This window comes from Oenanthe melanoleuca, chromosome Z (assembly GCF_029582105.1).
Source record: "Oenanthe melanoleuca isolate GR-GAL-2019-014 chromosome Z, OMel1.0, whole genome shotgun sequence".
NCBI classification, from domain to species: domain Eukaryota; kingdom Metazoa; phylum Chordata; class Aves; order Passeriformes; family Muscicapidae; genus Oenanthe; species Oenanthe melanoleuca.
The window spans coordinates 47,079,436-47,095,074 of NC_079362.1; positions in this window are offsets into that span (position 1 = coordinate 47,079,436).

Genomic DNA, 15,639 nt, shown 5'->3' on the forward strand with positions numbered 1-15,639 from the left:
ACACCAGGAAGAATTCTGTCACTGAACGAGTGATTAAGTATTGAAACAGGCTGCCGAGGGAGGTGGTGGTGTCACCGTTTCTGGGAGTTTTCAAGAAATTATTAGAGATGGTGTTAGAAATAAGTTCAAGTCCCAGGGTGGATTTGGGTTAGTCAGTCAGTAATTTGTAAATCGTTAATAAGCGGTTGGTTTGGGGGTCGTCAGGCAGGCTGCGGTGGGCGGGGCTAGGATCAGCTGACCAAGGGCGGGCGCTGCAGTATGAGTGACAAGGGCAGGGCCAACCGCAGTGACTGATGGGAGCGGATGTTGCTGGGTGAGATTAACAGCCTGAGCAATGATTGGACGGCCCTCCAAACGGCCGGTGAAGAGGGAGCCAATCCCAGGAGGGGTTGAAAGGTGGTGATCCAATCAGCCGAGAGGAGGAGGTATAAAAGCAGTGCTGGGGGCCCAGAGCCCCGCCTGCCGATGGTGCTCCGTGCCTCAGGGGGCGCTCGGTGTTACACCGCTGTGGTGTAAGTTTCGCTGGTTTGCCGTGTGGGCTTCGGCTTATCCGGGTCCCCCTTCTCGGTTGTTATTTTAAATAAATGAGTTGGTCTTTCGAAAAAGACGCAGGCCTCGTTTATAACAGTGGCACTCAGTGCTATGGTTTAGGTAACCTGGTGGTATTCAGTCAAAGGTCAGATACAATGATTTTAGAGGTATTTCACAACCTCTGAGTCTGCAATTCTCACAACATTCTTATGGGTAATGTGGATTGGATGAGTGGACAGTAAGGTGATTTGAGAACTGTTTTAACAGCAGACCCCAGAGGGTAATAATGAGTGGCACAGTGTCTCATTGCAGGCCTCTCACCAGGGGTGTCCCAAAAGGTTCAATACTGAGTCCAGCAATGTTTATTTAAAAATTACACTTCGTGATTCTTTCTCACTAAGAACAACATCAGTGTTGTACCTTATTTTACCTGTTTTTTCCTATAAAAAATTAGGCCAAAATTTTGAATTATTTGTAAATAATTAGAAGAAAACATATAATGCATAATAAAAACCTAGAATTACTTATACACAGACGTGGGTGGATTAAACCTGAATTTAAAAACTCTGAGCCTTCTAGACTAAATAGAAACAGTGGATGTCACATATCATAGAATCATGGAATCACAGAATGACAGAATCGTAGAATGGTTTCAGTTGGGAGTTTAAAGATCATTTAGTTTCTTTGGAAGGAGACATCTTCCACTAGACCACGTTGCTCAGTGCCCCACCCAACCTGGCTTGAATAGAATTGAAGGATAGGGAACTCACAGCTTCTCTGGGCAGTCTGTTCCAGTGCCTCACCACTGCAGAATTTTTTACTAATACCTAATTTAAACTACTCTCATTTTAAACCCATTTGCGCTTGTCCTGTCACTACATGCTCTTGTAAAAAGCCTCCCTCTACCTTTCTTGTTGGTTCCCTTTGTCTACTGGAAGGCCACAATTAGGTCATCCCAAAGTCTCCTCTTTTTGAGGCTGAACAATCCCAGTCCCTTAAACTTTCCTCAGTGGAAAGGTGCTCCATCTCTCTAATCATTTTGATTGTCTCCTCTGGACTCTCTCCAAGAGCTCCCTGTCCTGGGGCCCCAGAGCTGGGTGCAGCACTGCAGGTGGGGTCTCACCAGAGCAGAGCAGAGGGGCAGAATCCCCTCCCTCCCCTGCTGCCCACACTGCTCTGGATGCAGCCCAGGACACGTTTGGCTCTCTGGGCTGTGAGTGCCCATGGCTGGGTCATGTCCAGCACCCCCAAGTCCTTCTGGGCTGGGCTGCTCTGATCTGTTCATCCCCAGCCTGTGTTGGTGACTGGTGCAGTGCCTTGAACTTGGTCTCGTTAAATCTCATGAGATTCCCATGTGACCACTTCTCAAGCTTGTCCAGGTCTCTCTGCATGGCATCCCATCCTTCAGGTGTGTCAACTGCACCGCTCAACTTGGTGTCTTTATTGTTTGCTAGTCATTCTGACATAGTTTCATAAGAAAGAAAAATATGACCTTCATTTAGCAACTGTAAAATGCATTGAAAAGGATAATGCAGGAGAATCACACTAGATGGTTTGATGTCAAAGAAGGAGTCTTCCATATGCCTAATAGTATTTGGTATTTTATCAACAAGCTGAATAATAAAGAATAAATTTCCTAAATGTGCAGGTAACACGCAGGAAATTGTTTCAAGTATGCTGGAATTTGAAAGTATGGTAGAATGTGAGTAGGTTGGAAAAAACTCAAGTCAAGTAAGATTAAAGGTGAATAGATATAAACTCAGGCATTGTCAACTCTATCCATATAAGGTGAGAAAAAAAACCTTGTAAAATAGTCTATTCTATTCCATTATAAACTTTTAAGAAGAATGGATTTACTATCTGAAACAGGGACATTTTGTTTCCTAGTTGTACTTGATTTGAATATAATTTGTATCACATTCTTAGAGATGCACCTTGGAATCATGAAGATTTTGGTGCCAGTATTTTTTCATGGAAAAAAAAAGCCAAACCCAAAAAAAAGGATAAACTGCTGTTTTTTTTTTTTTTTTTTTTCTTCTCACTGTTCACTAACTTATTAGAGCTTCCATCATTTATTGTTCTTATAGTCAGTTTTTTACACCATACTGGCATCCTGTTGAGACTGAAGTCTAGGTGTGTTAGACTGCAGAAATAAGACTGACAGACCATTTGCTCTGTAAGACAGCTAAAAAAGTTTGTGCAAGGCAGAAGATACATTGAAAAAATCCATTTATAGTAAAGTTCTATAGATCAATATCAAATGTATATTAACTGTAGAAAATTTTGCAGAGGTCTTTTCTGTTTGGTTTTAAAATTGCTGAAATTTTTGGTAAATTACTATTTACTTTCCCATGACAGTGGGATTGATGAAACTTACAGGTGCTTGCATCAAAATTCTGATGAAGAATTCCCATTGTAACAATATTTAAGTCTGTGTGATTGCATGGTATTCAAACTTCAAGTTTCACAAATTAGTTTGAAAAACTGAATTGGTTTTGGGGAGGAAGTTTCCATGTGCCTCCTTCCTTGAGAAAAGTTAAGTATATCTCTGTCTTAATATTATCTTCTTAACTAGTGTGATCAACAACTAGTAATTATTAGCAATTACTTCATCTTAGAGAATCTTTTAATCAGATTATTTTAGCAGGCTCTTTTCTCAAATACCTTTATGAATTCCAATTCTGAGATACCTCATTAAAACTTAAGTTTCTGTACATACAACATTAATTTAGTTTGGTGTTGTCATGTTTACTGTTTCTGGCCTTCTTTAATATATCAGAAGCAGTCCATGTATTATGATCTGTCAAGCTCAACATAAAAAACATATATTTTCCATCCTGAATGAGAAAAAAAGATCCTACAAAAATTTTTCAGATCCCTTTCTATAGGGACATGCTTTCCATATTCAGATAAAACAATTATTTATAAAAAATACCCTTGTGATTGGGTTCTGTTGACACCCAAAATATGTAAATTCCTGAATTAGGCTGATGAGTCCTTTTGACAATTCTACAGAGAAAATATGCAACCCCATATTTTTATGAGATATATAGTTTCTTCTCTGTACCACTTCATGGCATACACCTCTACCTGCTACCCTATAGGGGCACTACTCTCCTCTAAAAGGTGAAAGTTCTCAGGATTAGATCCCTCCTCTGTTAAATCCACACGCAAAACAGCACAATGTGACAGTGAGACCTGAGATCTGCCAGCATGATTCTCCTCTTCTTTTTTGGAAATCAAATCAATAAACTAATCTATTTTCTCAGTGTATTAGACAAATCCTCACTTAAACAATTTTGTGACTATGTCAAAAGCTTTGTAAGTCAAAGGACTCTTGTGTAACACCTGTCCTACTAGGAAATCTGTCCCTTAATTGTGGCAGATAAGCTAAAATATAAACACAATACTTAACATTTTTGCAGACTTCCTGGGAGCACTTGCTACTTTAATAAAAAAAGCCAAAAACAACCAGACAAAGAGAATTAAAATGACCTTGCCTCTTCGAATTAGTGAGGGTTGGTGTGTGCAAACAGTAAATCAATGGCTGGCATCAGCCCTGCTCAGCTGTAGCAAGATCTGTAGTAGTCCACTCATAATTTGAGTTGTAAAATATTTGTCTTTTACAGCATCCAACACTATTTCTATCCCCCACAGTACCCACTGTGCTAACACCTGTCTCAGCTAGGACTTCTGTTTGAAGGTGGTTTAATGATTTGGCAGTTGTGCTGCACAGATACACACTGTAAACAATAGATTCCTGCAAGACCTCAGGGCTCCTGCTCTCCCCATCAGTGTAATGGCTGCAAAAAATACATTTCACTTTATTTTTTAAGCTGCTACTGGGTAAAACTGCATGCACACATTTTAGTGAAACTGATTGTGGGTTTTTGTTTGTTTGTTTCCTTGCTTGCTTGTTTCCTTGCTTGTTTGTTTCCTTGCTTTTTTGTTTTAGAAGCATATTTCAGATAATATGTGCTAGATGTCAAAAAATAATTATACTTTATAAGTCTATATGTAATAAAGAAATAAACCTTTCCTCTCTTAAGTCCATCTTAAAGACTTTTTCACTCAGTTTAAAATAAATCATATTTATATTATGTCCCCAAAAGAGTATTTTAATATTCAGATTTTACAGTATGGATTTCCATCATTGAACCTGGAGGTTTGTAAGAATATCATTAATTACAATTTCTGCCATGTTTTTTGTACAGAATCATATCTAGAAGCAAGGAGCTTGCTTTGGTTTGTTTGGGGATGTTGGTTTGGTTGGTTGGTTGGTTTTTGGTTTGGTGGGGTTTTGGTTGGCATTTTTTTGCAGGGTAAGAGAGTGGGAATGAGGAAGGGTGACAATTATTTATTTTCAGAGAGAAGAATGATGATGGAAAATAAAGTTGCCTACTAGAATTGAAACAGGTGCAAATAATTAATGTGACCACCCATGAGGGAAAGAGGGGAGATAAAATTGCAGTCAGCATACATGTTATGAATGGATGAAAATGGAGGAAGGAGAGGAAGGAGGGGTATGGAGAGTTACAGACACAATTATAACAATAAAGAAAAATATAGGGAGAAAATGAGGTTGTTACTCCCTGAATGGAACATGGTTATGCCAAACTTTCCACACATGCTAAAGGGGCCTAAATGGACAGTGGAGTGGAGACATCATGGACAGCTTCTGTTAACACCATTGCAAGATGGGGAACGTGGTGGCACCTTGTAAATGGTAAGACACATAGCAGCTGTCAACAGAGGGAGAAAAAAGATTTCTTGCCATTGAACCAGCAACCATACCAAGATCACAGATGCTCACCTCCATTCCCAAAGGTTATTTCCAGTGTAATACTGACATTACTGATCTCCAAGGTACAACTACCCCCACCACTGAACATGATGTATTGTTAGAATCATTCAAACTCCACTTAAACATAAAAATGAATATAAAAGTAAATTAAAAATGGGAAGAATACAGAGAAGACTCCATTGTAACTTCTGGACCAGTTAACAGGCTGAACTTGTCTTCTCCCCCATAGTGACAATTATTGGGTAAGAACCATACTCTGTGCAGGATGAACAATCATTTTGAGATAGCTTTTGTTAGGGCTTAGGCCTTGAAAGTATATTGCTTTGAGCACGTTTGTGCAACCAGATACTACAACTGGCAATTTTCGAACCTTAACTGTCACAATTTTCTGCTCTATTAATAAGGAGTGCTATTCCATAAGCTTTTTACACATCAGTCCTTCCAGGACACTAACAGTGGCTGGCAGCTGGTAATAGTTGATTGTTGCAGTCTGGAAAGTGGACTCTCTCATGTTCTTAGTGTGTGTCAGAAATTTCCTGAGGCACTGAAAATTAAACGTGTGGAAAATTAAAGGGGTTTTTCTGTTTGCATGTGACCCCAAAAGTGCTAGTCAAACTGCCCTCAAATCCAGTAGACTGTTCAGTGGAAGGTCCCCATGGAACACTGACAGGTTGGTCAGGCACAAAGGTCTCAGTTAACCTGGGGCATTGATAGACTAATCAAAGACAAAGGGTTTGGCAAAATCTCCCTTTTCATGTGATAGACATTTGAGGTAGTCAGCAGGCTTGCCATGGATAGATTGCTGCAGAAGCATAAATGTGCCCTTCCAAGCTTGGAAAGAGTGGGTTCCAAAAGCTTTGGAAGGATGAAGAGAATATAGTGGAATGCATTGAAAAATGTTAGACTGAGCAAAACTCAAGTGGGACACATTTTCTTTGTAGGTATTTGTCACTGCATGTTGAACTCACAAAAACAGATACATACACAGGTATACCTGTATGTTTGCATGCTAGCTGCTTTGCCTCAAGAAGTTTGAAATTATTTTTGAGTCCTGAAATCTATCTGATTTTTTTTAAGCTTGCTATTACTCTTTTAATTTCTGTCCTTGCAATGTTTCTGTTTAGGTTAGTATCATTTGAGTCTGTATGCACATGTATATTAACTTCAGAAGTCAAATTTTGTCCTCAAGATCCTGCAACATGTGATCTTTATCTCCATTTCTGCTTCTTCCTCACAATACATGGACTATATTACTGTCTATTCCTCTCCTCTCTGTTCTGTTTCTTCTGTTAAACTGCTTCCCATATTTGAACAAGTTTCCACCCTGTGAATCAGGAACAATCAATGGTTTGCTTCAACAATCACTGTAGTTATCAGCTTTGCAGTCTATTAACATGTCAATTGAGTCTCCATAGTGATTAGATTGAAGATACAGAGGTATACATGTGTGCCCACATATTTCTTTCTGATTTAAGAATCACACTGAAGAAGTGCATCTGTTTCAGGATGACACATACGCTCAAAATACCTGATATACACTGAAAGTAGAGAGCATTAAACTTCTCTGTCAAAAGAAATCAAACAATGATTATTTCTTATGCTCCTTCTCTGTATTCTCTACCTCAATAAATGCAAAAAAAAAAAAAAAAAAAAAAAATCCAGAGGAAACAAAGAGTGAGTTATTTAGTGTTTCTCATGCTTATCCACTCATTCTTCTCAACAACTTTGCACTTTTTTCTAAAAATGGGGTATTTTTCCTCAAAATCAAAATATTAAAGGCAGGCTCACCTTCTCCATCTTCTCTTTTAATAATAAAATAGCAAGAAAGTTTGTGGATGAATGGATAGAATATAAATGATTCATTAAAAGTCATAAACACACAACATGTGATTCAAGAGACATTACACAAGAATCTATATAATTTAGCATAATGTGATCACCTGAATATAAATAATGCCTCAGAGACCGAGAGGAGACAGAAACAAAGGGGACAGCTACTTTCAACTACATCTAATAAGAGGAAATATTAGAAAATTATAACAAAGGCTATTTTGTCTCTGGTCCTTGGAATCATGTTTATAGAACATTTAATATAATTTAAAGTAAAATATGATGCATAACTTCTGTTAACAGACATTAAATTAGCTTTTCTTCAAATATCTAGGTTGTTAGATCCTGTGTTTATAATGCCTAATAGTCTCTTTCTGACTAAAGGAGTCATAAATTATTACTGATGCAGGTGTGTTTACTTACAGTAAACCTAATGCCTTCAAAGTGCTACACTGCAATTTAGTATTCTTACAAAAGAAGCCATTTGGAGATTTACGATCTCTTTTTTACCAGCTTCTGTCTGCAATACTTGAGATGATATTCTGCACATAAGAAAATTTTGTGGACTTTAGCATCTCATAGGAAATATTTAGATTCTAAATCAGTAAAGTTATTTAAGTCCCGTGTGTCCTCGAGGGACAAAATAACACTCATCTTGAAGTGACTGGGAATACTTTCATGCTTAAAAATATACTGAAGTGCTTTCCTATCCAAGAATCCTGAACTGTAGCCTTTCTGTGGAAGAGAACAAACCTTTAATTTGCTGTCAGAGAAAGTCTGGATGTCTATCAGACCTTTTATTGATACTGCATTCAAAATAAATTCCGTGACTGATTAGGAATGTAAGGAATTTTACAATTGAACAACATTTTACAACAGAAAAATCACATAAATCAGAGCTCTCATTTACAGAATCACAGAATCAGCTAGGTTGGAAAAGCCCTTTGAGACTATCAAGTCAAACCTATGATGGAATGCCATCTATTGACTACACCACAGCACTAAAGTGCCACATACAGGATGTTCTTAAACACCTCCTGGGACCACCTTTCAATTCCCAATCACTCTTTCCATGAACAATTTCTTCCTAATGTTCAGCCTAAACTTCCTCTGGTGCAGCTTAAAATTGTGCCCTCTTATCCTGTTACTTCTGGTTGTCTGGAAGAAGAGATTGACCTTCCCACAGCTTCATCCTCATTCCAGGCAGCTGTAAAGAACAACCCAGCTCCCTCAGCCACTCCTCACAGGACACAGTACTCCAGCCTTGTTGCCCTTCTTTGGACATGTTTGAGCATCTCAACATCCTTCCCAAGCTGGGGAGCCCAGAATTGGATACTGTACTCAAGCTTAACCTATCCTGTGCCAAGTACTTTCCTGGTCCTGCCAGCCACACTATTCCTGACAAAGGCAAGGAAAAACACAAATGTTAACTCTATTTCATGTACATTAGGGTTGCAAATGCTTGTTCAGACACATAACTTCCATTTAAAAAAAAATTTGTAATCATTTGAAAACTCTAGATATTTCATACCAATAATTTTCTTTTATTTTAAGCTACATTTAATTTTTAAAGAACTGTTTCTAAATGTGCATCCAAAAGAGACTTACTTAGTTTCAGATCAAACTAAATATTTCATTTCATCCCTGATAATTTTGACCACTGAAACTGTTTTCTTATAGCCCTGTGTAGAAAGAACTCTCACTATCAGAGGAAGGAAGAATTGATATCTCAAGACATTTTGGGATGCATGTGTGTGGGGAGAAGAGCAGGTAAGGCCTTGCCTGGCAAGACAGTGAACTGCCCCTCATGCCCCCAGCCCTAGAGCCTGTATCCCAGCCCTAGAGCCTGTATCCCAGCCCTGCAGGACCAGCCAGTTACTGGCACACTGGAGGAAGGGCTCTGCTCTTCTCTACCCAGCTTCTGAGTGGCCAAATGACTGCAAGTCCCACCTGGGGGGAGGGCCATGAAGGCTGAGGGGTATTTAAGTGCAAGCAGGAGGCTGTTGCACTTTTCTTGAGCCTACATTCCTCTTGGAGTTACTGTATGAATGTCATTCAGAATTTGGTAGCTATATGTGTGGTTTTTTGTATCTTGTCTGTCTTTCTCTCTTTCTTTTCCTTCTAATTCCTTCTTCTTGGAATATTTTGGGTAACTTAACATGAGTTTGGGTAACTTAAAATGGGTTAAAGTTTGGTAAGTTAAATGACCCAAGTTAATGCTGTGAAAATCACTTTCTTTTGATTGGATGTTGTACTAAACCTTTTGCCAAAGTTCCCTGATTTTCTGTTGTTTGCCATTAAAGTTGGTTTTATCTCTTCAGCATATCTTGTCAATATTTCTCCCATGTGTCCAATTTAGAGTCCATAAACCACTGTAAACCCTTTCAAAATTCTTACCAAGCGAGTTTATTGTGGCCTTACACTCACTTTTTTTAAGATCCTAGGCCTTTTTTTTTATGTGTTGCACAAATTTACTTTAATATAATTTTGAGCAAAACCAGACAGAGCACAATGAATCACCTAGAGCAGAGATTAAATAAACTTTTGCTGAGGTAGTTTTTGCTTATTTGGGTAGATTGTTGTCTGTTCTGGGCATATTCTCAGCCATAGCCTTGTGATCAATGGGCTCAAAAACTAAAAGTCTGCTTGACTCTTTTTTTTTTCTGTTCCAAAAGACAATTTGACTTAACACATAGATCGGTTTGCTGAGGAAAGCCTGAAGCATTTGCTGATACATAGGCACATAGAAGATAACAGCAAATGCAGTACTTAAAAGCATTGACAAGCTGGCCTAGGTTCATGGGAGCCATTGAGAAGGTGAGTTCAAAGCCCTGTGTGAAGAGGCCAGGACACCAGGGCTTGCTCAAACAGGAGAAGGGGTGCCTTTAGGAGCATCCCTGGCACTGACCAGAAGGTATGGGAGGGGATGGAATAGACAAAAGGCAAAGTTCTTCACAGCAATGCATGGTTGCCATCAACTTACGCCAGAGGGCAAGATGTAGTGGCACAGGTTGAAACACAAAATTCTTAAGGTGGGGATGACAAGAGGCCTTTCCCCAGTGCAGAAGCCAGAGCCCAGGGACATTAGCCCACGTTTTACCCAGGAACTCTCACATCTTGACTGGGTTAAGTCTGAGCAGCGCCACCTAAACTTGTATTTGAGCCTGCTCTGGGCACAGTTTGGGGCTGGAGACCTCTCCAGGTCCCTGCCAGACTGAATTGTCATATGATCCTGTGGTAATTGCATTATTTGCTAAAATTGTGGGTATAAATCATATATCATTTAGTCTAATGGATTGAAAACTTGGGTAATCTATGCACTAATGGATGAAAAATTCACTTCTAAATGTTTTTTAAGTTTTACTTTCAGCACATCACAGACAACAATGTGCTTCATAAACTCAGGGAGTTGGATAAACTGGCTGTGATTCTGTGAAGAGTCATGGGGGGAAAAAAATGGCCCAAACCAAGTCTGCTTCTGCACAACATCAATCTTCTGTGGTGGAAGGCTTCTTCCCAGATGGAATTCAAAAGTTTAATGAGAAGTCAGTGTTCTTGCTTCACTTGAATAAAACCAGCTATCATATAAATATAATGAACAGGATGAAATATAAATATAGTGGTTTCCTTGTTTGCTTTGTTTTGTTTTCCTTTTGTGCATCTTGTTCACATCTAACAGCGTGGTTCATGGAACAGTTACAGAAATATTTTAATTTACATGTTCTTTGTGTAACATAATCATAGCATTGAATTGTTTGTGTTGGAAAGGATCTGTTAAGATCGTGTAGTTCCAATCCCTCTGCCATGGATCATTCAATAGATGAGGTTTCTTAAAGACCTAATCAACCCAGTCTTGAACACTTTCAGTGAAGCAGCATCAACATCTCTGAGCAACTGATGCAGTGTTTCACCACCCTTATAATAAAAAAAAATCTCTTCAGGTCCAGTCTAGGGCTACTATCTTTCAATCTTCAAATGTTGCCCCTCTCTGGTCAGTACAGCCCCTGGTCTCTCTCCATCTTCCTTAAAAGCTCCCTTTACACATTGAAAGGCTGCAATAACATGTCCATGAAGCCTTCTCTTCTCCAGCATGAACAACCCCAACTCCCTCAGTCTTTTTTCACACTGGAGATGTTCCAATGCTCTCATCAGTTTTACAGCCTATTTTGGACCTACACTGAAAGGTCCCCATCTCTCTTGTGTTGAGAATTGCAGCCCTGGACACAGCACTCCACACGAGGGCTCAGTAGAGCAGAACAGAGGGGCAGAATCTCATCCCCCAATCTGTTGACTACAGTTTTTCTGGGATAGAGTAATTTTTCTGGGCTGCAATAACGCATTGCCAACTTATGCCAGATTTTGCATCCACTCATGTGCCCAAGCCCTTCTCCTCAAGGCAGCTCTGAACCCATTAACTTTTCAGTCTGGATACTGGAGTGCTGCCCCAACACCATGCGGGACCTTGTACTTGGCCTTGTTGAACTTCGTGAGGTTTGCACGGGACCACATCTCTGGCCTCTCAGGGTCACTCTGGACAGCACTGCTTCCCCAAGTGTGCTCAGCAGCATCACTCAGTGCCAGTTTTGCCGTGTCATCAGCAAAGTTGCTGAGAATGCACTTGATCCCACTGCCTGTGTTATTAACAAAGGCTCTAAGTAGTCCTCATCCTCATACAGCGTCCTTCTCAGGAAGGCCACTCATCACCAAGCCTCCACCTGGATATTAAGCCATTGACTGCAGCTCTGTGGAAGCAACCACTCATCCAACTTTTTACCTATGTAGCAATCTATTCACTAAATGCACATCTTTCAAATTTAGAGACAGTAGTATTGTGGGGGAGGGGACCATGTCAAAGCCTTAGAGAAGTAAAAACAGGTTACACTAGCTGCCCTTACCCACCAGTGCAGTTACTCAATTGTAGAAGGCCATCAGCCTTCACAAAAGGCAAATTGTACCTAAGCCATCCCAGTGTGGACATGTCTGTGTCTCATTACCTCCCTGTCATCCATATGACCTGGCAGAGCTTCCAGAAGGATCTGCTCCATAACATATAGCAGACTTCTTCTGACTAAAGTTGCATGCTGATGTCTGAAAATGTTTTTTTCTTTTAGTACAAGGTTCTTCTGACTGTGACCACATAGATATCTTTCCCTTCTTTACAGTATCTGCCATTCTTTCACAATTATGGATCTCTAATTGTATTCCCATTGTAGTATGAGTATTATTTTGTAACCTCTTCATTTGTTTTCAGTTTAATTTAAGATCATTGAGCTTACTTTCCAATTTGGCAGGACCATCAGTTGTTTGTATAATTAATTAAGCCTTTTGGGTTTTTTTTAACTGAAGCCCAATAGATCTTACTGAATTAAATTGCCACTCAATCATAGAGCAAATTCTTCCTGAAATTAAAATCCTGTTCTGTGAAGACAAACAAATCTTCAGCTGTTTCCTTCGATTGCTCTTGTGTCTGTCCCTGCCACTCTTAGAACAAGAAAACTGGAATTTCTTTTTCACAAATCAGTGATTTTGTTGGGGTTTTTAGATAAACACCTTTCAAATTGAAACACTCCTGTCTGGCACTAACAGATTAAATGCTATATGACAGAGAAAGCATCTAAGAGATTGCTGCTATATTTCTGAACTATTCTGTAGGAGTAAATCAACTGAGACAAGTACTGGTATAATGTGGGGAAGGAAGAGGGAACATATCTTTACATTTGTTTTGCTGCCTGTTTATAGACATTAATTTTATATTCAGGACAAGGAATGGTCAGTGTACATAATGTACATTACCTTGAATAATACTCAAGAGTTGTTCTTCTTTTATCATGAGATGTACAAGTGAAATTTACAATTTACTTACCTATAAAATTTTCAGAATTATTTCAAGCTAGAAGCCATTCTTCCTTTCTTATTTTGGTTTTTGCTATAGTGCTGGTTCCTCCTGGATAATGCAGAAGCATTATTGTAGGCAGAAGTCAATCATTTCGAAAATTGAGAAGAGTTCATTGTTAGTGGGGTAGGTGGGGAAAATGTACTGTAGGTTCACAGGACATGCCAAAACAAGGTTGCATTCATTTCAGTGGTCCCACCATACTTTCAACTCATTGACTTCAATTGGAGTTTTGCTTTACTAAGGATTTTGTGATCAGATACTTCATTTCAGCAAAATGGATCCATTTTTCAAATTGTCACTGTGTGCTTGGGAAGGTCAAAGCTGTATCTTTTGTAAGCTAAACTAAAGAAGATGAGCTGTGGGAAAGAAAGTGACAGTGAGAACAAGACAGATCAGAAGGGAGGTAGAAAGGATGTGCCTACTTCCTTTTCCTTTGAGTTCCTGAGAAGATGTTATCAGGGATCTACTTGGTTTGTTTTCACACACTACTACTCCTGATATTTAATGTTTTTGAGAACAGTAGAACAAGATAATGGTTTTCTTTTGATGCTTCACCAGCTTTAGCAATCATTTTTCTGTTATTGATTCATTATTAATCTTAAGCCTGAAAGTGTGGTCTAAGAATGTTCCAAAATCATTACCTTAAGCTCACAACTTCTGAAGAGTTTTGATACCTGTGTTTCTGATTGTCAAACCTGGCATGCTGACAGTGCCAAGTGTTCCACAGTTCTGTGCTCACCTGGCTGAAGGAGAAGGCTGGTGAGCTGAACAGGCCGTGCCAGTAATGCACACACAAGCATACACACTGTGTATATCTGCACATAAACAGAGCAAACCACTGAACCACACAGGCAGAACCACAGCACTCTCAGAGACACAGATAGAACTTTCAGCCTTATCCTTGCCACTGGACCTTTCCCACTGATGCAGAGGAACATGCATGCATGTGTGTGTAAGTGTGAATCTTCCAGCAGATCAGCTTAGACACAGAGTGCAGGGAGTAGCACAGTAGCCCAGTGGTGCCTCTAACATCCTTCATGGGGGTTATTGATGATGTTTTTCTCTGGTCCTCTGTGCTTTTGTGTGGAAATGAGTTTTATCATCACATATCCTTAAGCTCTCTGTATTTTATGTTACCATGAGAGAGGTTAAGGATGGAAAAAATCTGTTTTAAACTGCTACAAAGGAGGCAACTTTGCTTCATATTACTTGGGGTTACTTTATTCACCCATTAAACTCCCATTGGGATCATTTATGACGTGGATCATCAGATCCTTTAGGAAATTATTTTTCTGTCTTTTAATTTCACCACATCCATTATTTTATTCCTATAATTTTTACTGTTTGTTTTTTATGTTTCTTTGTTTTTTCAGGGTACTTTTCTTGCACCATCCCTCAAAAGATCTCTCATAAACTCTTTTCTTTTTGGTTCCCCACTTAACCAAATTTTGTTAGTTTACTTTAAGAGCAGTAGTGCACAAAATTTAATCACTGCTATTTATACTGGCGTTAGAACAACAAAAAGTGCAGTATTTTATACAGGAATTTTTAATTTCTTTTATGAAAAAAATGCTACTGAATGGATAAGATTAATTCACTTTGGCTTCCTTGGGGGAAAAAAAAAGGAGTTTTTTTCTGGTTGTACATGCTAAAGTGAAAACAACTTTGATATAAAATATTTTTCTTGGACCTAAATGTAAAAATATTGTACTTGTAAAGTAGTCCCGTATTCACATGGTGCTCTCTCTTCAGAAAATCTGTACTTTGACTTAATTTACCAAGATATGTGGTTCTGTGTACAGTGCCCTCTTGATAAAAGGCAGCTATTCACCATGGGTCTGAGCTTAAAGGTACTCTATGTCACTTTCCTGTACACTAACCATGCATTTTCTATTTGCTAAATATGAATAATTCTACCCTTCAAATGATCCACCAGATCACACCTTCCTCAGCAATTATAAGGGCATATATCAGGAAAAGAGCAAATGAAGTCGACTGCACATTTCTCCATGTAAGTGACAGATATAGGCAGGTCAGAATCAGTAAGTTACCAGTGGACTCTTTATGATTTGTTGTAGTTGTTATACTCTAAGTTTTTCCCAGCTGCAATTTACAACATGCATAAATGAAGCTGGAGGACATTTCTCTGTTTACCTTTACTGGCATTCTAAAAAGAGCCTATCTGAGTCTCCTCCTTATTGTGGAGATTAAATCAGGCAATCCTAACCTCATTATACCAATACAGAAGATATGCATACATAAATATAATGTTATATAAAAATGTGTATTACTTACCCATAGCAGGTTAAAATATTCAGCTGCTGAGTAGACAAACCTTTCTTCGAGATTAACTAGATTTTATTGTTTGCCTCCAGATCCTCTTGTTAATCTGTGGAATATATTGCTCTTAATTTTCCTTATGATCAGCAGACAGCTAGAGCATTAATGAGCTATTTCAGGAAGTTATTGTTTCTAGGTTTAGTGTAAAGAAAGGTGACCTGTTGACAAATTTTCATGACAGTTCCTCAAGACAACAATAGACCCTTCTAGTTTTTGAAGATTCACTTGAATCTTTAAG